Below are 25,537 nucleotides of genomic sequence, written 5' to 3'. Positions count from 1 at the left end.
CAGCACCCTGGACAGCTCGGCTCATATATAACCTCTACAGACAGCCCTGTACAGAATCAGCACCCTGGACAGCTCCGCTCATACATAACCTCTACAGACAGCCCTGTACAGAATCAGCACCCTGGACAGCTCGGCTCATATATAACCTCTACAGACAGCCCTGTACAGAATCAGCACCCTGGACAGCTCCGCTCATACATAACCTCTACAGACAGCCCTGTACAGAATCAGCACCCTGGACAGCTCCGCTCATACATAACCTCTACAGACAGCCCTGTACAGAATCAGCACCCTGGACAGCTCCGCTCATATATAACCTCTACAGACAGCCCTGTACAGAATCAGCACCCTGAACAGCTCCGCTCATATATAACCTCTACAGACAGCCCTGTACAGAATCAGCACCCTGGACAGCTCCGCTCATATATAACCTCTACAGATAGCTGTGTAAATGATCAGGACCCTGGACAGCTCCGCTCATATATAACCTCTACAGATAGCTGTGTACATGATCAGGACCCTGGACAGCTCCGCTCATACATAACCTCTACAGATAGCTGTGTACATGATCAGGACCCTGGACAGCTCTCTTTTCATTGTTCAGAAGCGAAGGAAGATCCTAAGCGGAAGCAGGAAGAGAATAGCCCCATGGGACCTCAATCAGAAAAATATGAATGCTAGGTCAATTCCGAGAGATAAATATGTCTTGATCCCGTTTGAATTGTGGCATGACCATCACATGTTGGGGTTTTTTTGCAAAATATTTTTATTAGTTTTACACAGAAAGAAATATATACACATAACAAATGTATTGAGAATGTTCTGTCATTATATCAACAAGCCCTATCCCCAGAACAGACCCATCCATCCCGTAAACCCCCCTCCCCATAGGATGTGAATCCCAGTATCCTACCCATTTCCCCTGGGGTCACATTCACACTCATGCATTCCGGGAAAGGGAAAAGAGGGAAGAAGAAAAGAAAGAAATGATAGGGGGCAACATAAATAAATTAAGAAAGTAGAAATACGTAGTTAAATAAAATAAAAGGTTAGATATGCAAAACAAAAATAATAACAATCAAAAATAATTAAAGAAATAATAAAGGGTTGGTCATGTGGAAGGTGTTTAGGGAACCTAATTCTCTCAAGCCTAATGCAATGTAGTATCTATGAACCCAACTGTTATGAGAAGGAGGAGAGGAATGAGTCCATTTAAGAAGAATAAGCCTCCTAGCAAGTAGAGTAGTAAATGTGATAACTTGTTTAGCGGCTTTGGATGTGATTGAATGGGTATGTGGAACTCCAAAAAGGGCAGTAAGGGGGACAGGGTCTAACACAGTGCCCGAGACCCTACTCAGTGCATCAAAAATTGCAGTCCAACACTCTGAAAGTCACGGTCAAAACATATGCATATAAGCAGCTGGTGAGTGTTTATATCTGTTACATGAATCGGTTCTGTCTAGTTGGCTAGTCCTGTGTTAGTGTAGTGGATTCTGTGTAGAACCTTGCACTGCAATAAGCTGTGCCTTGCACATATAGAGGTGTGTACAAGGTGTAATGCATGCCTGCATTGCTCGACTGACATGGTGATCCCGAGGTCCTGGTCCCAAACGGCTCTAAGAGAGTTGGGTTTACTCTCAAAATGTAATCATATATAATTGAAGTGAGCCCCTTTAGCCCAGCATCCAAAGATTAAACTAGAAATGCCTCCGCCCAACAATGCCAGTTGCAGTTAACCTAACCCTAACCCTAACCCTTACTAACCCTATCCCTAACCCTGACGAACTGCTACCCTAACCTAACGCTAATGCTAATGCTAGCTAGCTAACGCTAACGCTAATGCTAACGCTAATGCTAACACTAATGCTAGCTAGCTGAAGCTAGCATTAGTGTTAGAATTAGCGTTAGCTAGCTAGCATTATCATTAGGATTATTGTTAGCGTTCAAAAGTGCCTTTTGTGATGTCACGGTGACCTTGACCTTTGACATTTGAATACCAAAATCGAATTCATCTAATTAAGTCCAACTGGACATTTGGCCAAATATGTACAAATTCTGTCAAGCCGTTCTTGAGATATAGTGTTCAGCAGGCCAAAAACACCTTTTGGGAGGTCAGTGACCCTTGACCTTTGACCCCCACAATGTAATCAAGTCCAACTGGACATTTTACCCAAATATGAACAAATTCCGTTAAAGGACTATGCTCGTTTTTGACAACCTGGACCTTATTTACGACATATTATAAGAAGTTTGACTCACCCAGATCACTTTTGTGTTGTTCGGAGGCCTGTAGAAGAAATTTAAAATCCAGCGCGAGCCAGTATATCCATGTAATGGCGGCGCACGGGGCATAGGGAATGCAGCTTCTCAAAATCCATTTTCGGCCGCTAAACGGTTGTTTTCATCAATCACATTGCATGAATCGACAGTTGATATTCCTCTACGCGAGCCATTCTTTCGGTTGGTTTTCAAATACGTGGTCTGTAGCCACTGTAATATGATCTTTACAAGCCTCTCCCCCACTTGCTCCAGCACGCATGCGCACAGGCCAGCGCGCAGCCTGCTATTCTCCGGCTCACATTCTCTGCGCTACGATCGTAGTTGGTGCCGAGAATATTGTCGTCGTCATTCGTCAGCAACAATCCGATCGTAGCGCAGAGAATGTGAGGGAGCATAGCCAGTGTAAAGATCATATTACAGTGGCTACAGACCACGTATTTGAAAACCGAAAGAATGGCTCGCGTAGAGGAATATCAACTGTCGATTCATGCAATGTGATTGATGAAAACAACCGTTTAGCGGCCGAAAATGGATTTTGAGAAGCTGCATTCCCTTTGCCCCGTGCGCCGCCATTACATGGATATACTGGCTCGCGCTGGATTTTAAATTTCTTCTACAGGCCTCCGAACAACACAAAAGTGATCTGGGTGAGTCAAACTTCTTATAATATGTCGTAAATAAGGTCCAGGTTGTCAAAAACGAGCATAGTCCTTTAAGCCTTTGAGATATTGTGTTCATTAGTCCAAAAACACATTTTGTGAGGTCACAGTGACCTTAAACTTTGACCTTTGACCCCCATTATCTAAGGAGTTCATCCTTGAGCGCCAGTGAACATTTATACCAAAGGGGAAGAAATTCCGTCAATGCGTTCCCGAGATATTGCATTAACAAACATCGGATGGACGGACGGACGGACAACCCGAAACCATAATGCTATCGCCTGGCGGAGGCATAAGAAAAATGTATTAGTGAGTTGGGAGGGCGGCCAGGGAACTGTGGGAATTGATTTTGCACAAAGTGCCTAATTTGGAGAAAAAAAAATTAACAGGTGAGTGTTTGGAAGGTTAAATCTTGTTGATAGCTCTGCAAAGGAAGAGAAAACGCCTCTAGCATAAAGATCATTAATAGTGAGCAGGAAAAACAGATCAGAGAAGGATGGCAAGAATAGGTGATTGCGAATGATTGGAGCTAGACCCGATGGAGAGTGCAGATTCCAGATTTTAAATTTGTAAATTTTTAAGTGTTAGTTATTACTGGGTTTTGCGTGACTTGCTTAATTGAAAGGGGTAACAAATAGATCTATCAAGACACGCATCATAGAGCACAAAAATGCCATTCGTAGGAAGGATGCTGCATCATCTGTTGCAAAACATTTTCAAGAGGCCGGCCATTCCGTCTCTGCGCTCTCTTTCTGTGCCATTCAACAGGTTACCAAAACCTGCAGGGGCGGTAACCTTGAACAGAGACTACTGCAAGCAGAATCAAAATGGATATTCTACATGGAAACACTGCACCCCAATGGCCTCAATGAGGAATTGTCTCTATCTTGCTTTCTATGACTGTTTTTCCCCCCCCACTCGAGGACGGGGACAGTGGGACTTTAATTTCTCCTGTACTCCTTTGGAGTTTATGATTGCTCTCCTGCATTGTTGATTCATGTTAATGTTGTTTACAAAGAATTGAAAAGGAATCTGTCTTAAGTATTTTGGTGTTATGGGTCTAATTGCTATGTACACTCACCCTGTGTGTTTCTACTGCTTGACTCTCTGACCCCAGACTACAGGGGACGATGTGATTGGCCCAGCAGGATAGCAGAGAGGGACAGTGATAAACTGGTATTTTCTGGGGTTGCATCTGTGATTGTGATGTGATAAAAGAAACATGTTTACTGCACTGCCACAATCTGATATTAGTCAGAGTCGTACTTAAATGGAATTGATTGTATGTCGGTGTTGCAGAGTGACTGAGCAAGCTTACGGCCAAATTAAGACGTTTAACGATTCCAACAGACAGTTAACCGATGGCAGTGTTGCTCATTTTCACATGTTCAGCTTACCACTAGAATCACCTTGTTCCTTTGATGAATGAATGTAGCAGACACTAAATATTTTATCATGACTAATATCCATTCAACTACAAGAACATTCTTTCCTGTGAAAGGCGCAGATTGACATAATACTGGTTTACGAGAGAGAGAGAGAGAGAGAGAGAGAGAGAGAGAGAGAGATTGTTACAATATGATTTAGGAGCTTAGGGTATTTTTGGCTAGTTTATGTTAAAAAGAGTAGTTTCTGTTCATATTTTGGTTGGGATTAGTTATGTTTATATTGTTTTGGTTTTATATTGGTATATTTTATATTTTAATTTAGGTTAACATTAGTGGAATGTGTGTGAGTATAGGGTTAATACTGATGGGGGCGTGGCTTTGAGTTCATGAATGAAGTTGGCACAACACAGTCAGAGAGGTGGGGCGGGAGTGGTGGGTCCATGGACTAAACATTCGTCAAAGTTTTGGAAATCAAGATCAAAATCACGATTCCTTGTGAAATGTTGCCGAAATAAGATAAGGAATGGACTCACGTTATGCAATGCTTTTAAACTGAACGGAACCACACACGGAGAGCATGCTGGCGACAGAGGGAATTGAGTCCTGAAGACGAGTCCAGATTGGGCTGACCAGCTTCCTCGTTGAAAATGTTAGAAGTGCAGTCCATTTACCATTCACCACTACAACAATCTCTTGGTGAGTTAAGTTAGTCATGCACCCCTAGGCAGGCTAGTGAGTTTAATTAAGTGCCTTTTAATAAAATAAACATGTTAGCTGTGGCAGCCTGATGCCAAAGATGTACATTATTAACTTCCCACTAGTCCTTGGTAATACCGATGACTCAAGAAAAAGCCTGGGAGGTGCACTGCTCCAGTTTGGCCAGTAGAGAGAGCTATTGGCTTCAACAAGAGTGTGTGAGAACAGTGCGTGTGTCAGGAAGTGTGTGTATTCTAGTTTGAGTTACCAAAAGTACAACGCCATCTCAATTCAACTTTTCCAATATGTTCTTAATGTACAACATTTGTCTAAAAAATAAATGAATAAAAAAAAAAGTAGGCTTAGATGTCAAAATCGGTCTCATCCATACATATGTGGGTTTTGAGCCAAGGTCAGGGAAACTAACAGCCTCATCGAATAACGACATCATCATCATAATTGTGACTCAGTGCTGGAGGAGAGAGAGTTTTCAGTCAGAAACTGCAAGGCAGGCATATGTGAGCTCAGAGGGGGGCAGGAAAATGGTATACACATTAGCCTCTCCTCCAGCATCATGAACACATTAAACAAAGTGCCATGCTGATGATGGTTTGAGGCAGAAATGCGTCCGTTTTCCCAATAAATAGGATTATACTGTCTATTCCCTGAGTGCTGGTTCTCTACCTCGTCAACAAAGTGCCATGCCAAAATGGGGGATGGCTATTAACCGACGGTGGGTTAGTTTAGTAGTTGTTGTTTTTTTGTGATCAGAAGAGGAGGATAGGAACAGCAAAGCAGGAACGAGACCTGCCCCACAGTGTCCCAGACCAGCATAATGACTGTCTATCATTCAGTCATCCTGGTATGACACGGCTCTCTACAGGGTTGACACTCTAAGTCAAATTCCCAGATTTTTCCCTGACTTTAGATGACAAGAAAGCAGAATGTCCATGAAAAATCAAGTAGACATAACTACTCACACAATACGGGAAACGTGTGAAATAACCTGATGAAGAAAAATACTGCATGGAAAATATTACACTTTGATACATGGCAACTAAAATATAAACATGTTCACAAACAAAATCCCCTGATATTCCAGAAATTCCATAACATACTGTATACAGTAGGAAGAAGCGGAACAAGGAGACAACAAAGCCAAGTATAATCACAAGGAACGAGACCTGTGCGCCACCTAGTCCGTGTGTATTTTGCTGTTAACTGAGCAGAGCACATCAGAAATTACACAGTGTGACGTACTTGGGCCATATGGTTCTCTGCCAGATGGGTCCTAGAAGGCATTAGTGGGCACACACCGGGCCCCCATGGGGTGCGAATACATCCGATTGCCATCAATCACTGACAAAAATATGAGCGGCTGTAGAGTTTGTATGGCCTTCAAAGGTCAGTGAGATATTGACCGAGAGAGACGGAACAATTTAAGGCAGATTCCGATCCCTTCAGCATCTGGTGGTGACTGGATTATGATACCACGGAGAAGAGAGGTACAATGGCATCCCAGTCCCTTTACAGGAGGACAGCCCTACAGATATGAGTCCCACTGAGAAAGTATTTATCTGGGATCACAGGTAAATACAAATTGTTCTACTTAAAAGAGGGAAAAAAAGGGAGGAGATTCATGTCCCAAAATGAAAATGGGATCCGTCATCTAAGGGATCTATCTCGACTTCACACACACAAGACCTCAGCATCACAGGACCTCAGCCCTGCCACCGTGCCCCAGGCCGGGGACCTCAGCCCTGCCACCGTGCCCCAGGCCGGGGACCTCAGCCCTGCCACCGTGCCCCAGGAGGCCGGGGACCTCAGCCCTGCCACCGTGCCCCAGGCCGGGGACCTCAGCCCTGCCACCGTGCCCCAGGCCGGGGACCTCAGCCCTGCCACCGTGCCCCAGGCCGGGGACCTCAGCCCTGCCACCGTGCCCCAGGCCGGGGACCTCAGCCCTGCCACCGTGCCCCAGGCCGGGGACCTCAGCCCTGCCACCGTGCCCCAGGCCGGGGACCTCAGCCCTGCCACCGTGCCCCAGGCCGGCCGTTCCACACCAGCAGGACCCCGGGCCCCAGTTACCTACTCCGGTCCATCGGTAATTAGCTCGGGTCCACCTGCTGCCCTGCTGGACCTCGGACACGTGGTCCTGTGTCACATTCGGTTATAAGACGATGACGCGCCCGTCACGGCCAGACTGACGCCCGGCCCCCCCGTCACGGGTGGGCACACAGTCACCAGGCTCTTTCTGACGTCAAACGTCCTCAAATGTCCTCTCTGATGAGGAGTGCACAGTGGTGTTAAAAGATGGGAGTCTGGTCCGGGAGACTATATTCTAATCTACGTTATTGTGCTGCATGATATTGAACAGAGGCTAATCCATCAGCGTGGCCCAACATTGTTTTCTAGTCTGATTCTAACTACAGCTTCACACAATACAATGTTCCAGTACCCCTTTATTTATGATGTCATCTGAAGGCCTGCAGTAGAGGTGTGTAATAAACATCCTCATATACTTCCATATCAAATGACCTCAGCTTGAGTTTGCCTCAGGGTAAAAATAATGCAATACTAATGTTGAGACAGTCCCTGTGGTACATTTTCTTATGTAATCCCTTGAGTTATTTGAAGACATAAACCCACATTACTAAACAAATGATCAAAATTCTAGACTGGAAACATAATTTAACATCCTTTGAAATTATCCCAACTCCCCATGGCAGTATACTGTATACTTCCACTCATCCACTCCATGTCATCCCAGAGGTACTGCGGCAGTACAATGCAATATGTTTCACCCAACACTGCTCTCCATTTGAGGCTGTGTGCTATACACTAACTGACAATCACCCTGGTCAGCAGTCTAGAATCTGATTCCTACACAGCCAGTGTGAGATTACGATTGGTTGGTTGACAAAACGCATTGGCTAAATCTGGTGGGGTCTGCTGAGTTGGAACAAAAAATATACTTAAAACCAGACAGACAGACAGACAGGACCCCCAGGGTTAGAGTAAAACCATGTGTGTGCCAAGGGTTCCGAAATGTTTAGTTGATATTAAAGCGACCACTCAATTGCTGCCTCCCTACATCCCGTTACCTAAGCAGAAATGCAGGTGAGAAATACAAATGAGCACTAATAAAAATGGACATCTTGACAGCTGACTTTGCATTATTGAATTATAACATTGTGACCACTAAGGCAGTGGAGCGTGAACTGAGGCAAGCTCGCTCAAGCTGGGAGAATCATTGTCCCCATCGCTCACGTCAGGTTGCGGTGGTGATGATGATGCATGGCCCCAAACTTGTTAAAGCTAAATAGATATGAGTCTCTCCCTGGCGGTGAGCTGGGCCCTTGATTTACTTTCTGTCTACACGTGAAAGATGCTGAGTGAGCATAATCTGGGCTAAATCAAGTCGATGGTCGGGCTGCTGCGCCAGTGCTTTTTACCATGCTGTGCTGTAAGATCCTGCTTTATGGACAGATGTTGTGTGTGTGTGTGTGTGTGTGTGTGTGTGTGTGTGTGTGTGTGTGTGTGTGTGTGTGTGTGTGTGTGAGAGAGAGAGAAAGAGAATATGAATTATCAGAAACAACTGCCATCGCATTGCAGCTCATTTATAATCTCTGCCTTGCTAACCATTGTCATTTCTGCGGTCCGGAAACAAACCGAATGAATATCAGCAACAGTCTAACATATAATTGTGCCTCACACAACCCCAAGAACTACAGCACCACATGGAACACACTCACTGTGTGAGAAACCGCTCATTCATTCACTCACTCACTCACTCACTCACTCACTCACTCACTCACTCACTCACTCACTCACTCACTCACTCACTCACTCACTCACTCACTATGCCCTACTGTATGTACTGTAGTGAACAAGAAATTGTATGTACAGTACATCTTCTGTTCACTGAAAATTGCTGTGTATTGTGGCTATCTCCTAGTGGACTATATAGTGAACCAAATTAACCGTTGAGAATTCAGACACTAGGAGACAATGATGAACAATAGTCCACTATTTCTGTAATAGGGAAGGATTTCGAACACAGATTAGGACCGTAACCACACAAAGCTAAGGAACTGTGGCCTGGTCAAAAAGTCCTAATGTGCTTGGCTAATCACAGGGATGGATGACTCTTGTCTACTCCCGTTTTCAGCACACGGGTAGAGAGATGGGAGAGAGAGATAGACGGGGTCCCTTCTGTGTCACCGACTCATCTAAAATCCATTAGCATGGCTCTGACGACAGCTTGTCACCAATACTGACCAGCGAGGCGCCGGCCGTGTCATCCATACTGGCGCTATGGTGGCATCCCGACCTGTCCCCAACGCAGGCTGCCTCACCGTTAATAATGAATAGCTGACGGGCAAGGGCACTACAGGTGTGTGGCAGGGGAAACCCTGTCCTTGTCAGGTAGCTCTCAAGAAGACGTGGCCGCATACTTGCTCAGCCTTGTAAACCGAGCTAACCACTAACGTTATCTGCCTCCTAGGACCAGGCTCTGCTTCCCACATCAGGGACACGATATGTACTGTGAGGCGTTAGATGATGCAGAGGTACGGGTTTGTTGGGGGTGAGCTGTCACGGTCAGGTTCGGTGATGGATCTATTACCGAGAGAAACTTTCATCACACTGTCATTTCTCTCTCTGATGATGATAAATATTCACCAGATGTCTTGATAACCTACAAGAGACACGAGGCAAGAACAATTAATGTTATTTGTTGACAACCACGACACCTTCACAATTGTTGATCCATTCCAAGTTCATGCACAACCCCCACTAAAAAAGCCAATATTAAAAAATAAAACAGAACCAGGTGTTTTTAAATTAAACTAAATTTAACTTAAAAAAAAAAGTTCTGCCCAGGTTATTACGGACTTCATGAGTAACATCTGCTAACCTCTGCTCCAGGGATATTGTTTAGCGCACGCTAATTAGTTTTTGAAGTCCATTTTTCCGTGTCCACGTTTTCAATAGGGCAGCCAACTCTCAAGGTGACAACAACAACAACGACAGGGCGTTTGTTTCTCCAGATGAGTGGATGCTGTTGTTATCCGCTGTCACACTAATTCACTTGAAGACCTCATAATGGACAGCTCCGGAACAAAGCCATGATTAATGGTGCCGGTCGCTTCGTGACAATGAAGGTGGCGTTTTTTGCAGATTGTAAGGAACTACTCTGTAGTTGCAACTGTGAGACACTATACATCTCAAAAAATCTGGGATTGGGGGACAGAAAAGTCATTAAGTGGTCGAATTTGACTTCCTTGATGTATAAGATGATGTGGAGGTAGTGGAGGCAGTGCTAGCGGCCCATTCGCACTAAATCATTGGCTGTGCTGAATTGCTCCAGAATAACCACTGAAGTTTCTCTCAGGGCAACCAGTGAGGACTGTGGGACTAAAACTTATGAAGAGGCCTACTATTATTATATCCTCATAACATTGCTATCACCTGAGACGGGCCAATGGAAAATACCATCAAGTGTATCATGGTTGGAGAAGATGTATCCGAAGCCAGCTGATGAGCATAGTTCAGACAACCATGTAATGTGACTTATGAGTAATAGATGGCTTGCAGACCGATACAATGAATTAATCACAAGCCAGTTATTACATTCCCTACATCAATCCTGTCATCCAACATCACCAAGGAGCCAATGCACTTCCTGAGCAATTTATCGGCATGTCTCCTTATTAAAACATGTATCAAGACCTCCAAACTGTATTCTGTTTTATCCTAGAGATTGCTCAGCAATGGCATGCATGCACAACCAGTACAGTGGGCCGTACAGTAAGTAGCTTGTGTATTCCAGTTCGTACTCATTAATCATGCATGATGTTAACTTGACTGGCAGAGATGTGGGCTTGAATTATGCATAATATCAATGTTGAGTACAAGCGTTGCCTCGTTTGGTTTTCAGAAATTCGGTCAAAGGTGACGCTGTTCAATTACACCCATGAGGGATGCTCCCAGAGGGATAGGTTTAAACTGTAACTTCATCCAGAGGGCTAGGCTTTAAACGGTAGCTTCATCCAGGAGGGTGTTAAAGAGAGGGTCACCCATATTGATGTGGGGGCTGCAGTTCTTAATGGCCTTACATGTAGTTTTTAATGGCATGCCACACCTCTTATGGCTCATTGATCACATTACATGATGGTCGTTAAAACTAGAAAAAAATGAGATGACATCACTGAATGGATGTGGGTCGCTACTACTTGCTATGGTAAAGACAAAGGACCTCTATATTCTAGGACTCAGGCAAAATGATTTGAGTGTACAGCTGTATGTTACGAGGGTACAGATTCTACCATAGATCCACGCTCACTTCAGTCCACACTCAGTTATGTACACACACAAGCACACACACACACACACACACGCACACACAGACATGCATACACACAAAACACACAAACACAAAAACTCTCCCCTTAGACACAATGAAACACCCACTTCGTGCACTTGGTGATTGCTGTGTAGAACCATCCATCTCTGGTGGAGGATGTCATCCATCTCTAAGAAAGGAGGATGTCATCCACCTCTGGGGGCGGATGTCATCTATCTCACACCCTCATGACTTCTGCCAAGGCCTTCTCCTCCCTGTGTGTGTGTTCTGCACCAGTAGAACACACACACACACACACATACAATCTCATAAGACGACGTACCGCATGATCCTGCCCAACGGTCCCAGAGCACAGGGAGTTCTGATCTCTTCAGCCTTGTGTTACTCAATGTGTATAAGGTTGTGTGTGTGTGTGTGTGTGTGTGTGTATGTGTGTGTGTGGTGTGTGTGTGTGTGCGCATGTGTGTGTGTGTGTATGCCTACGGGTTTGGGGAGAAGACAATATCGCAGAGTTAATAATCTTATTAAGAATCTTGACAGAGCTGTTCATTTTAGCTCTCCAATAACCTGGTTTAAGAAAAGAAAACCAGACCAGGTAAAGCCTGGCTTATGTGCGAGGCTGGCTTGTTTCTGTCAGGACTGGTAGAACGGAAGCTAGTAATGCCACTGAAATAGCTGTGAATTGAAATGACATGAAATAATGTGTGGTAAATAAAGATGCGTTTTGTCACCTGGACACATCAGATCCAAAGCTTCCAATGCTAATCCAGCACAATAACAGCAGGATAGCCAGTTAGCTCATGAGCTCACAACAACTAGCAGCAGTTTCCATAACATTAATGGTAGCGGTCAGTGGCTAAAGCAGTTACACTGATGATTCCTGTAACGTTAGCTATTTTGCTGCAATTGGTTCAATTTCTGTTTCTGGACAAAGGTAAGGGATACAAAGATTGGAGTGAAAGGATGAACGTGTGGAGGTTTGAGGTATAGTCCCATGAAGTCATCCCCACCGGGGCCTTGAACCCCCGTCTCCGGGGTGGGAGTCCTATGATTTCACCGCTACTCTACTTGTGCAGTGGAGATTGGCAGGTTGATTTTGGTGTCCTTCTTTATTTTGGTGTGCTGGGACTACTGCCTCTTGTGGTGCCAACAGAGAAATGCAGGTCAACATTGACCGGAGGGAGGGAGGGAGGGAGGGAGGGAGGGATAACCGGACAAACGCTATTCTAGGTGCGCTGGCTTACAGCCATGCACAAAAAAAACCTTCTGCTCCCTTAATCAGAATCTTAAAATTCTCACAATTTCTAATATCAACAGCTGTCAAACATGTGTTTTTATTTACAAGATATTCTCGTTGGAAGGAAATGTTCCTTAACAGTTTGGGACATACTTCTCAGTAAATATATAAAATAATAATATAAAAACTATTTAATTCACATGCAACACGTCAGTCTTCAGCCCTCCATCTTCCCAAATTTCTCACTTGCAGAGGTACATTTTCTATTAGATTCAGAGGTGCAGAATTATGGAATCGTTTATCACATATCGCAAGACACTGTTCTTCGTTTCCAAGTTTCAAAAGACACTTGAGAGATTATTTAATTGAGATGTTGTAAATAGGTCTCTTTATTCCTTCACGGCAAATTTCATATCCATAGTTGTTTTATTTTTTTAATTTTCTTTATTTTGTTGTTGATGTAGTTTATTACCGCTTCTTTTGTATTCATGACTACTGATTGATCATCTATATTATTCTACTTTTATGTTCTGTATCCTATCCATGTTCTGTATTAGTTTTGGATGCCTTGGTTTATCATTTTAATTGTATTTGGTGGAGGCTCCGCATAAGCCTTTCTGGCTTTTTTGCCTATTCCTGCACTGCACCCTCAATTGTATTTGTCTTTATGCTGTATATTTTAATTGTGTGCGAAATAAAAAAGATAAGAAAGAAAAAAGAAATAAGTCACAAAGGGACAGTTGACGCACGAAGAGAAGGAGAGCAAAACTGTCTGAATTCCATTGTAAGCACTTCAAGAGCAGGTTTACCCACACCCAATTTTAAGCATTTTGACAATTACAGATTATCTTACATTTCTACTGATGACGACATTGTTCGCGGTTTTGTATGTGTCAGCTAATTTGATTGGTTGATTTTTCATTTGTTCTTCATTTCCGTGAGCCAGAATCCTTTTACCTGGCCTACAATGTTACGAGCTAGTAAGACCGGTTACTGGTCAACGGACCGTAACGTGGACTGTATTTTCATGAGGACTGTAGGGGGCGACGGAGCACTATCAAAACGCTAAACACGGATGAAAATGAAGCGATGTGGCAGAATACAAGATTAATTTAAGTCAAAAACAGTCTGAAAGTCGAATTTCGTGCCTGCTTTCACTGAAATAACTTTTTCTAACCTAAGAGTCAAGGCGAGACCTTGTGATAGTTCCAGTTCATACATTATAGTAGCCTAAATATAAAATAAAGAGCATTAATTGAGACATAAAAGACAGTCTCATTTCAGTCTCAATGATAATGAGGATGACCTATCAGCCATTATGTTCCATTCAGAATAGTAGTAGCTTCGGTTTCGATTGAGCCATCATGCTTATTGCTGTAAGAGTCTCAGTCTCCCGGTCTGAATGGTCCAGAACAATGAGCATTTAAGTGCCTATTTCACCGGTACATTCACTCATCGCATTCAAGGTTCACCTGGCATTCACCTTGCACCAGCTTGCTTTCAGTAGATGGAGGACCGATATCATGTGTGTGCTATCTGGGAAAAGGTTGGAGTGAAAGGATGAACGTGTGGAGGTTTGGGGTATAGTCAGGACGGTGACACAGTTAATTAATCTGCAAAACAGACTGTACATTTAGTGTAGGCTACATTTTGTTCCCATGGGATCTCTACCATCCGTCTGAAAAAACGAAACATTTACTTGGTAAATACATGCAAAGTATAGCCGAATATATAATGGATAATTACTGTAAGTAATTTCAAAACATGAGTATTTCAAATGTTAAATTACCGCACATAAATTCAATATCTGACATAGCACCACCAGGTAACCACATTTTTACATAGCTTCTATAACATCCAGTGACTAAAAAACATCTCCCACACTGGGGTTTGAACCCCTAACCTCTAACATGGGAGTCAGGCACTTAACCACTGCGCCACCAAGGATCTGGAAAGTGTGCAATGTCATGAGGGACAACTGCCTCTTTTGGTGGTAACATAGAAAGTTAGGTCAACAATGGGGCATTTTGCAGGTCAACAACGGGGCGGAAGGACAAACCGGCATTCGTTCTCTTTGCTGCGGGCTTCACCTCGCACAAAAAGATCAAAGCAATTATATGATGTCTCCAGCCAGTGGTGAATATATCAAAAGAGAAATTACGTTAACATAATCCGGATTGATGAAATATTCAGACAAACCTGATTTGTTCATGGCCAACAGGACACCTTCCAACCTAATCTATAACTGTCACTTACAGTGCCTCCCCCTTCAAAACTAAACATTGCCCCAACAAATAAGCTATGCCAGTCTAATCCCCTATGGAGCCTCGCCTGTTAGAATACCATCTCTTACTGCCAGGTTATGGGGCCCCGTATCTGCACTGGGGTCAATAACAATTCAATGGCATCCATTTCCCAGCTTCATAGCTGGGGAGCAGAGACTGACCAGGCGGGCAGATGTACTGACAGTATGCCAATGACTCACCACTACAATATGGGGAGGAAATGAACTTTCAAGTCTTGAACTGAACTTTCCAAGTCTCCCCCTCTCTATCAGATCTGCCACCTCCATTGATTCCTTCAAGTTCAGGCTCAAAACATACTTTTATTGTTTGGCGTTTGGATCCTCCTGATGTGATTTTATATGTGCGTGCGGTATGTCTACTGTAGGTGTTGTGATTTCGTATATGCTGTGTGTATTGGTGCTTATGTGGGTGTTTAAACAAAAATATATATATATTATTATTGTGATTTTTATTGTGATTTTACTGCCTGCTCTGATTTGTACAGCACTCTGGTCAATGTGAGTTGTTTTAAAATGTGCTTTAGAAATACATTTGACTTGACTTGAGAAACCTTGCACTGAATTGAAACTGCCTCCAGTGTTGATATACACACAAAGCCTTTTTCTTTGCTGTGGGCAAAGGCTTTACACAATGCCCCTTCTATCATGACCAGGATATATACAGTATAGATGCACCAATTCATCCAGTACACCATTGCACAATACAATCCATTATTAACTCGAGGGTACAGTACTTCGGTACTCAGTACAGTATGTGCTGAATGCCTAATGATAAACAACAAGGCAGAGGCAACAGTAAACATGTTGTTTCTCACCCACGATGCATGTTCCTCTGTGGTAATGGAGTGGAAACATTTTCTTCATGAATATGAATACATGAAATGTTTTTAAGCGTTATTCATTTCATGTGCATAGTTTTTAACTCCCTGGTAAATTGCCAGGACATGAATGGATAAGACTGCATGTGTGAAAAGGGCTAAATTTTGCTCTCTCTCTCTCTCTCTCTCTCAACTTGGCCTTCATTGGCTGAGTGCCACTGGTTGTTAAGGGCCTCTTGATCATAAGAATGTCTCAGGCATTCTCCAGGTGTCGCTCGGCGGATGTGGGGGCAACGTGGCTCAGCACAGGGGCGTAATGGGAAATCTCCTCATGACTGGTTGAGCGCCTCCTCCTTATCTAGTGCGTGTGTGTATCTACACTCTCTGTTCTTCCACAAAATAAGGACTCCTAGAAAAGGTGAGGAGACTGACAGTGGAAGGAGGGTTCCTGGCTTAGTGAGTGTATGTAAGGTCTCAACATTTTGTAAGATATCCTATTAACAATGTTTTATTTTGTTGAATTAGCTTTTTAGAATGTAGGTAGTAATAATAATGGCCTAATGTTTATTGCCTCCACCCCAGCGACAGCGCAGGGCGAGAGGTAATGTTTTCGGTGGTGTGTGATCGTGTGTCTCAACGTAGAACCTATTACATTTTGGAGCGGATCTGAATCATGGGGGAGATCCACAAATGAAAACAAAACTTAGAATGAAGCCAGCTCACTGTGTGCACCGCACTGCCCTCCGCCGGCTGTGACCCGAGGGTGCCACCGAGCCGCCCAAACATGGCCGCCCATTCGCCTCCAGCCAGGAGGTTCAGGTTCAGCAGGCTCAGGACCTCTTATTTCTCCAGGGTAAAGATAAGCAGGGGAACTCTGCCGGTGCAGGATTGAGAATTCCGAACCCTGTCTCTGTGACCTTCTCATGTTGAGATATGGCCGTTTTAACCCCCCCCCCCACTGACAGTGAGACAATATCTCGACGTTGGAAGGTCACAGAGACACAGGGGTAGGGCATGTTTATGCTTTCGACCTAACAAATTCAGCAATACCAAACAAGTCCTTCTAACACGCACATATGCGTGCACAGAGCCATGAAATGTATTAATGGACAGTTAATACAGGAGGTCTGTGCTCCTAAGGATGGGAATTGATAAGATTTTAGCGATTCCAATTCCATTTTCGATTCTGCTTATCGATCCGATTCTCTTATCGATTCTCATTGGGCAAAAGAGTACAAACAGGTTTATTTTGTCATCAATAAAAGGTATTTCACCGGTTTATTTTGGCATCAATGAAACATGCTAACGTTCCAAGCTCATTCATGCTCTGAGGAAGGCCTCTGGCCGAAACGTTGGCATGTTTCATTGACGCCAAAATAAACCGGTGAAATAGATCTTTGGTGTCCTTTTATCCAGACAAGTGTCTGTCTGTGATTGAGGATGTTATAGGAAAAATAGCAGCGGTGGTTTCAAAATATAAAGAGGAAGATGAGAGGAAACTGGGTAGGAGCAAGAGAAGAGAAAAGATTAAGGACCTCTGGAAAAAGACCAGATTATTCAATTTTGCTGAGCCAGACCACCATCCTCAGTGAGGTCCGTGTCGGCATGTCTCTTGCTGTGAGAGTGCTCAACCATCACTGTGGAGAGAACATAGAGGGATATTTTCCAAGACTCAGCTGGCCTCACTGCTAATGCTCCTTTTATCAAAGGCAACAGCAGATAAAGCATGCCTCTTGGAAATCGGCACAGGTGAAAGGAAGTCTTGCATCCTGGCAATGTTTAAAGTAATCGAGGCCATCAGGGGAGCCAAGGTTGACATTGTGACCAGTTCTGCAGTCCTTGCACGGAGGGAACAAGACGAGTGGAAAAAACTCTATGACATGTTTGACATAATAATAATAATAATAATAATAATAATAATAAGACGTTTATTTGTATAGCACCTTTCACAGATAGGGATCACAAAGTGCTTCACACCAGGGCTGTCGCGGTTGCCACAATATTGCACAACCGCGGTACTGTGAAAAAAATTGCGCTACTCCTCAGACAAATGGTAAATGGTATCAACTGCGGTAACTAATGTTTTTTTCATTTTGTTCTTATTTTTCATGAGGCTTTTCCCATTAGGGCTGTCAAATAAATATCAGGTATGGACTTACTTTTTGCTTTTCCTCACTTAGCCTTCCCTAAACAAACACACCATTCCGACAGGCCGTGTCTTCAGCATTACACAGAGTTGAGACAGATATTCGAAATTTGTTAATCAATTTACAAAGCATTTATTTCCATTTGTAAATCAATTTCCGAAGCATGTATTTGTGCCAATAAAATACTTATGACTCTTGACTTACTCTTTGAGTGTGGTCCCCGTCTATCTATATCCTGATTGCAATTCTCGGGACTACGCACCAGTCTGAGCGCAACGGCATATCATACTATGCGAAGCATCTATTTACAATTAGGCCTAACACTTGTCAGTAGGCTGTGTAGATAAGTGACAAAATAAATGGGGGACACATCGTTTTTTTGCCCAATAAACGCAATTTCAATGCATGCAAATATGCAGGACAGGAGTTGGTAAAGCAGGCAGCAGTCCATACATTGAACTATGTCATTGATGATGCATCCGCTCATGCTGCACTGAAGAGAATTTTGAACGCCGTCTTTAAGGAAAGGATCACCTCCAAAACAAAAAACAATAAACTCTTGAATAATATTCTCACAGAGTTTGTGTGCTCTGGAGTTCAAAGCAAAAGTGTCTGGCTAATACCAAGCCATCATCAATGCAAGTCTTTTGATCGCAAAGTGCTCCACTTCATTTTACCAATTGTATGAGTCAATTCCAACTGAGAAAGTCCTCAATGATTTTGTCCCAAAGCTGATACAGGAAATTGATAAGCATCTGGTGGAGCGTTATGATCAGGATGGCAGACACAACCTCCCTGATGTGAAACGCCTGAAGGATGACCTCCTGAAGACAATCGCAGAGTGTGTCTGCAAGGCATTTAGTGAGGCCTGTGCCAGAGACATGACAACAATGATGAAAAGCATTAGTAAGAAAAAGATCAATAAAGCTACAAGGGCCATTGCCAATGTCGCTAGCAATACGCTTGGCAGGTACAAGACCGAAGACTTCTTTCAGGAGCAAAGTCAGAGGCATGCGATGAGAATAGCCAGTAAGAGTCTTTGTCTAAGGAACATAGTGACTTCCAACATGATGTCCATAGTGACTTCCAACAGTAAAAGTCAAGAACATCAGGGACATCGACCGACTGGCCTCAGAGCTAGACCTATACGTTCTCACAAACAGCGACTTGCTCCAGGGAAAAGGAATCACAGTTATTTCTGTGAACAAAGATGGGAAGCCAATCTATAACATGTCTTACCCAGGCACTGATCCCTCAGCTGGCAACATTACACTCAAACTAACCAGAGAACCAGATAGAGATGGAAGGTATGTGGTTCGGAAACCCTGTCTATGTTTCAGATTTATTCCTAAAACAATGTTAAAGATGCTATTTTGGACTTTTAGCCCTATTTGTGGTCTGTCTACCATGAACCTGAAACAAAGAGACCATCATTTCACTGATCGTTCCAGTATTGAGCTAGCTGCAGTTTTTCAGGCTCTCACTGGGCTACAATGCAAGTCAACAGGGCACCCGCAAATGCATTGGAACAACTATGATAAATGTGCTTTTCTGAGACGGGAAGAACATAGTGTAATCTTACCAGTATGCTCACCTGTAAAATCTATCACAATCCGAATATGTTTATATGTTTGGCATGGCTGGAACGATCAGTGAAATTATGGCCTCTATTTTTCAGGTTCTTAGGAGACAGACCACAAATAGGGCTAAACGTCCAAAAAAGTACAATACCTCTTTAAGATCAGTGACTAGGTAGCACAGTTGATACAAGTGTGTCATTCCAGTTCAATTGAAAAGGCATTTTGGCACCCACCATCTCAGATCAGTGTAATATTGTTTCTATAGCGATAGATAATCTATCCAAAGTATTTATGCATGAAATGTTATTTCTCATTTATGATAAATAAGCTAGTATATTTTACTCAAATTTAAATTTTTGGGAAAGTATTTAAATAATATTCAATAGTTTTATAACCCAAAATTATTCCAGTAATGAGGAATCTGGGGAAATGGTCCAACAAACACACATGTAGTTACTGTAAGTGAGTTTATTTGTCATGTTAGGATACAGGTACAATACTTACTTGAGAGGTTCTGCTCATATAGAAAGAAAAACAGACAATAAAATAAATTAAAAAAAAAAAAGTGCAATTGCAAAAATATAGCACAGATAGTATACAAAAGAATACACATTATTCAGCTATAATATTAGTAAAGTGAACCTGAGGAACCCACAGTGTGAAACGCATTGTTCGCCGTCAATGTTTTTACATGAACTAAAACAGTAAATTGTATCTCTCCTGGGGTGCGCTGGATCTCTGCTATCTGATCTGTTTGCTTCTGCCCTGGCTGCACCCTGGAGGAAGTAGCACGGCTGTGCACAGGGCACCCATACATTCCCATATTTGTATTATACTATTAATATTACTTTTAATAAATAATACTTTTTAAAATGAATATATTAAATTCAAGGTGTGTGTGTGTATGAAAATAGCAAATAGCTAAACAGGCCCTCAAACCTGAACATTACATAACATCAGTTCTCTATGTTGGGAAAGGAGTATAGTTGGGGCTTAGAATTTCATACTGTTTGATATTATTTTCTGCTGTTTGTGATAGCTATCTCCCTCTGTCTCTATTGCCCCATCTTGCCGTGTGATAGTACTATAATTCCTCATTACTGAACCATAATTCTCCAAATCAGAGTTGGGGTTATAATTCAATCAACTAGCCTATTCCTCACAATTATTATTTCATAAAAGTAAAAGTATTTCCAAAAAAAGCATATTGCATAAATACTTCAATGATCTGTTTAACTTTAGATACAATATAAGATCAGTCTGAGATGGTGTGTGTCCTGGCCAGTTGATTAACGGTGTTGTTTTTACTAAGATACTTAATGATACATTTAACAAAGATGTAATGATTGGCTCTTTCAGTGAGAATAGTCTATTCTTAAAGTTGAAAAACCGGATGGACGGAGTTCAAACACCACATACTGGCCATTACACTACTGTTCACCCAGACGGACAAGAGACCCCGGTGATATTGGAGGGCCAGAACTGCCTGTACCATGCTGTTGTCCAGGCCACAACTGGGGGTCACCAGCAGTACATCAAACAGCAGGCAGGCATTATGCGCAGTAACGTTCAAAGACAGGTTAGTCATGGATTTATTGTAGCCTACATGTTATATCAGCACATTATCAGTCATAATGTTTCTTAGGTGAAGTGTAGTCAGTCACCGACCGCAGACTAATCTACTGTCATGTCAAGGCTTCATGGCCTCAAATCACACATTTGTCCCCCATTTTGGTTCATCCTTTCACATGCTGTGCAGCCTCCTGCTTCATTTCAACAGGGCTTGACAACATTTGCTCTTTAGCAGTGTCACTTTGATTAGCACATGGTTACTCAAACTTAACGTCCAAGCAGTGAAGATTGCCAATATAAGAGAACAATCAGCAAATACTGAGAAATGGATGCATTATTCACAATAATACGTTCAATAAAATAGGAATGGATAAGTGGATTTAGGAGAGTAAAGTCCATCAGTTTTATTGAAAGGTTATTAGATGAGCTTCTTCTTTATTCATGTGCATATTTGTTGATTTAATTTGCCGTTTGTTGAGATCATTTCAAAGTGTTCCCTTACACAGGTTCAGGAAGACTTCCCAAAATATGGTTATATGGTGAAACTTGAGGTGGTAACACAGTCTGGAAAATATGCCATTGTTGGTGGGGTGAAAAGGCAGAGAACACAGCAGAGAACACAACAGAGAAATCAGCAGACTGATGATACGCCGTATTTTAATGCCATGACATCAGAGATTCCACCTGGAACAGCTGAGTATGCGGCTGCTACGACCAAACAGCTTGGATATGTTGGCACTATTAAGAAGTAAAGTCATTTTCTTTTCATTTATTTAGACACCAGACCATTAATTATGAATACAAAATGAAAAATGAATTAATATAATTACTGTACTGCATATATATATATATATATATATATATATATATATATATATATATATATATATATACACACATATATATATATATATATATATACATATATAATATTACCAACAAATATTTCACTAATATATAATTTACAATGTACAGTATCACAGAATCATTAGCATTATGTAAATGTACAGTACTTTGTCATACCTTGAAATGACAAGTATACCATTTCTATTTCCCTTCCCTTCAAAGACTAAAAAACACAATTCAGTGTAAAAAAAAAAAAAAAAAAGGTGAACTGGAGAAGGACCACATCATACCAATGGATACAATGAACAAGGCGCTGGCTAGCCCACAATTAAAGAGTCTCAAGAGGGAAAATAAAAATCTGTAGGATCTTGTGAAGAGCACCACAAAGGACCAGAATGGAGAGGAGCAACTGACTTTGCAGGTGCTGGACGGGCATCACCGAAATACCCTGACCCCAGGCCGGTACGGGCATCACCGAACTGCCCTGACCACAGGCCGGTACGGGCATCACCGAACTGCCCTGACCACAGGCCGGTACGGAGAGCCCTGACCACAGGCCGGTACGGGCATCACCGAAACGCCCTGACCACAGGCTGGTACGGAGAGCATCACCGAAATTCCCTGACCACAGGCCGGTACGGGCATCACCGAAATGCCCTGACCACAGGCCGGTACGGAGAGCCCTGACCACACGCCGGTACAGAGAGGCAACGGAACGCAGGTGAGTCTGAATGTTAGGACAGGTGAGTCTTCATCAGTGTATCCGTAAATACTGATTAAAGGTGTATTTTTATATTCCATAATAAGAAGGTACAGGAAGAAATATAACTGCAAGCAGTAATGGGACAGGGTCCTACAAAGATGTACTGAGGTGTAGCCTGACACAGACTGAATTGCATTTCGTTTCACTTCATTACTCAGTCTGAATTAGTCTCTCTCCAGACTAATTCCATGGCAAGGACTCAAATATTATATTGAATCGTTGCGCTCCACATACTACATAATAGACAGGGTTCCTACAGGTTTCTTCATGTTAAATTCAAGTCTTTTTAAGATCTTTTAAATACCACTTATATCAAAATGTAATACCAATTTCACGGCCTATTTCACAGCCCTACTGGCAAAGAAATATGAAATCCCAGAATTTTAGAATGTTTATTTATTCAAACAGACACTATAGCAGTCCACAGAACTCTTGTGTGTGTCTCTCTGTGTGTGTAAAGGGTGAGAGGGTGTCACCTCATTGCAGCGTAGGCATGGGGAGACTGGCAGGCCTGGGCCCTGTATCAGTGTGTGAATTAAAAAATTAACAATTTTTAACAAAACCCTCTTTGGATTTCCCGATATCATATGAAAAATTGCAGAATGACAGCTGCTTGAGCCATATTTTGCCTTGTGCATTTACAGTCGGACTGTAGGCTATGCACTGGCATGCGTTTTATTAGCCTACCTGCAGCCTCCGACCCTGAATGCATTTCATGACTCTGTGCGTGCCAGAATTAAATGAGTTCTAAGTTGACCCATGCTACACCCCTGCACAGTTTCCTGAACATCGGTCTGGTAGTTTTTGCATAATCCTGCTAACAAAATAAATCAAGAAACGGACCGTGGACCTGCCTCGTGAATAGGGATGGGTCTCGTTCATTTTTTATCGATACTGATACCATTATTGAGACTGCTGTCATAGAAATAGTTATCCTCAGCCTCAGTCCCGTCTCCAAGGGCGGGCATTTGGGGGCCAGGCCCGCCCACTGAATCAGCTGGGCCCGCCCTGAACGAATCGCGAAAGACGCAATCTCTGTGATGACGGAATGACCCCGGGCTATTCTGCATCTTATTGGCTTACCCTGATATACTTTAACCAATCGAACTGACCACTAAAACCTGACCAATCTCAACCAAGGAAGGCACCATATTAGCCAATCCCAGGCAGAGTAGGGCAGATCATTCATTCCGTGCCGCGCGGTTATTTTTGGTAATGTTAACGACATACTAGTGCAAAAACTTGCATACATGGGATGAATTATTAGTGGATTTCAGAAGATTCAGAAGTAGTGGTGATTGCTCCTTGGCTTAGGCTACCCATACAAATACAAATAAAACTTGATTTGTGCGCTTTCTTTCAGTGAAAGAAGGCACGAAAATCGACTTTCAGACTGTCTGTCTTAAATGCGTCTTGTATTCTGCCATATCGCTTCATTTTCATCCGTGTTTAGCATTTTGGTAGTGCTCCGTTGCCCCCTACAGTCCTCATGAAAATACAGTCCACGTTACGGTCCGTTGACCGGTCTTACTAGCTCGTTATTCACTTAATATTGTAGGCCAGGTAAAATGATGCAACAACTTGACTGTCCCGTCATTCACATCACCTATTGGTCAATCACGTTACCCACTTTAGCTATATAGCTACTGGCAGCATCAATGAACATTGAAAACGGAGATCTTGAGTAGTCTATTTGTTGAAAATTGATTACAAAATGAAGTGGATTAAACGAGTTTGGGTTACGATATAAGGTAGGTCTTTTGTGATTAATTACCAGTTGTTATGGCTGTGCGTTTTGCTTTGCCTAGATTTAATCAGCACTCAAGAGCGTGAACTTTGCTTCCTGGAGCGGTGGGCTAAGGCCTAGTAGGCTGGTAGTAGCCTAAACACTGATTAGTGAGGGAGTAGGCTATTGAGTGCTGTGCCCTAAGGGGGTGTATTTTATCGTTCTGTCATTCCTCTTCGTGGTGCTTGGCCATTGTTGTCATATAATGGCTCTGTAGTTTATTTAGTGTGTCCCTAAAAGCTTGGTTGTTTCTGTATGTTTTTTGCATATAAAAATGCCACTGCTCAGCGCCCTTCTGGTGCTGTGAAACCTCCCATCAGGGCATGCTTTGAAAGCGCATCCCTCCCAAAATTGTGCGCGCTGCACGCTTGCTTCGCTGGTCCTGACTTGGTCTAGGACCCACCAGACGCCAGGGCTTAGTTGTCTTGATAAAAACATTTTAGTAATTACAATCGTTTTTAACGTGTTTTAACTTTACCAAGACAATTATCCACCCAGGGTTTAGGTTCTCAGGTCACCCCACCTATCTGGAGAGGAGAGTTGGCTGGTTAAGTGACTCGTCAAATAAGGCTGAAGATGCTAGTTTCATAAGCTGCAATTTTCTTTTGAGGAAAACTTGTTTATTTGTTTGCACAACAGGGATGCCCTTTTGCATGTACAGTACTTTGAATCACTTATGATGGACTTGATAGGTTTAGTGTTATTTTTATTTAAAAAGGTTTAACAAAAATGTTTTTGCATATTCTCCATATAACAGCAATCAACTTATTTTGACAGTTTTGATGAATTCTGAGCAGTGAGGAGACATTCCAAAGATATGGTAATGGTAAGGCAGACAGACAGACAGACAGACAGACAGACAGACAGACAGACAGACAGACAGACAGATAGATAGATAGATAGATAGATAGATAGATAGATAGATAGCTAGATAGATAGATAGATAGATAGATAGATATAGACTTATGTCAAAAACACAGAGGTAGGTGTCGGTGAGAACTTGAATAACAATGAGAAATGAGATATCCCTCTAAATCTGGCTGAAAAACGACTTAAAACGGGCTTAAAAGCACCTAAACAATTTGTGTGTGCCCCC

General features: G+C 42.7%; 1 protein-coding gene across 2 annotated transcripts in view; it reads right to left on the bottom strand.

Annotated features, from left to right (window-relative positions):
* The window catches only part of kcnip4a (potassium voltage-gated channel interacting protein 4a), a gene marked incomplete at both ends in the record, with an annotated part of 226,658 nt that overhangs the window by 97,231 nt on the left and 103,890 nt on the right, over window positions 1-25,537 (bottom strand). The gene's annotated exons all lie outside the window — the stretch shown is intronic.

Source organism: Borostomias antarcticus (genome assembly GCF_949987555.1).
Source record: "Borostomias antarcticus genome assembly, chromosome: 17".
Taxonomy (NCBI): domain Eukaryota; kingdom Metazoa; phylum Chordata; class Actinopteri; order Stomiiformes; family Stomiidae; genus Borostomias; species Borostomias antarcticus.
This window is presented reverse-complemented; position numbering and strand designations above follow the sequence as displayed.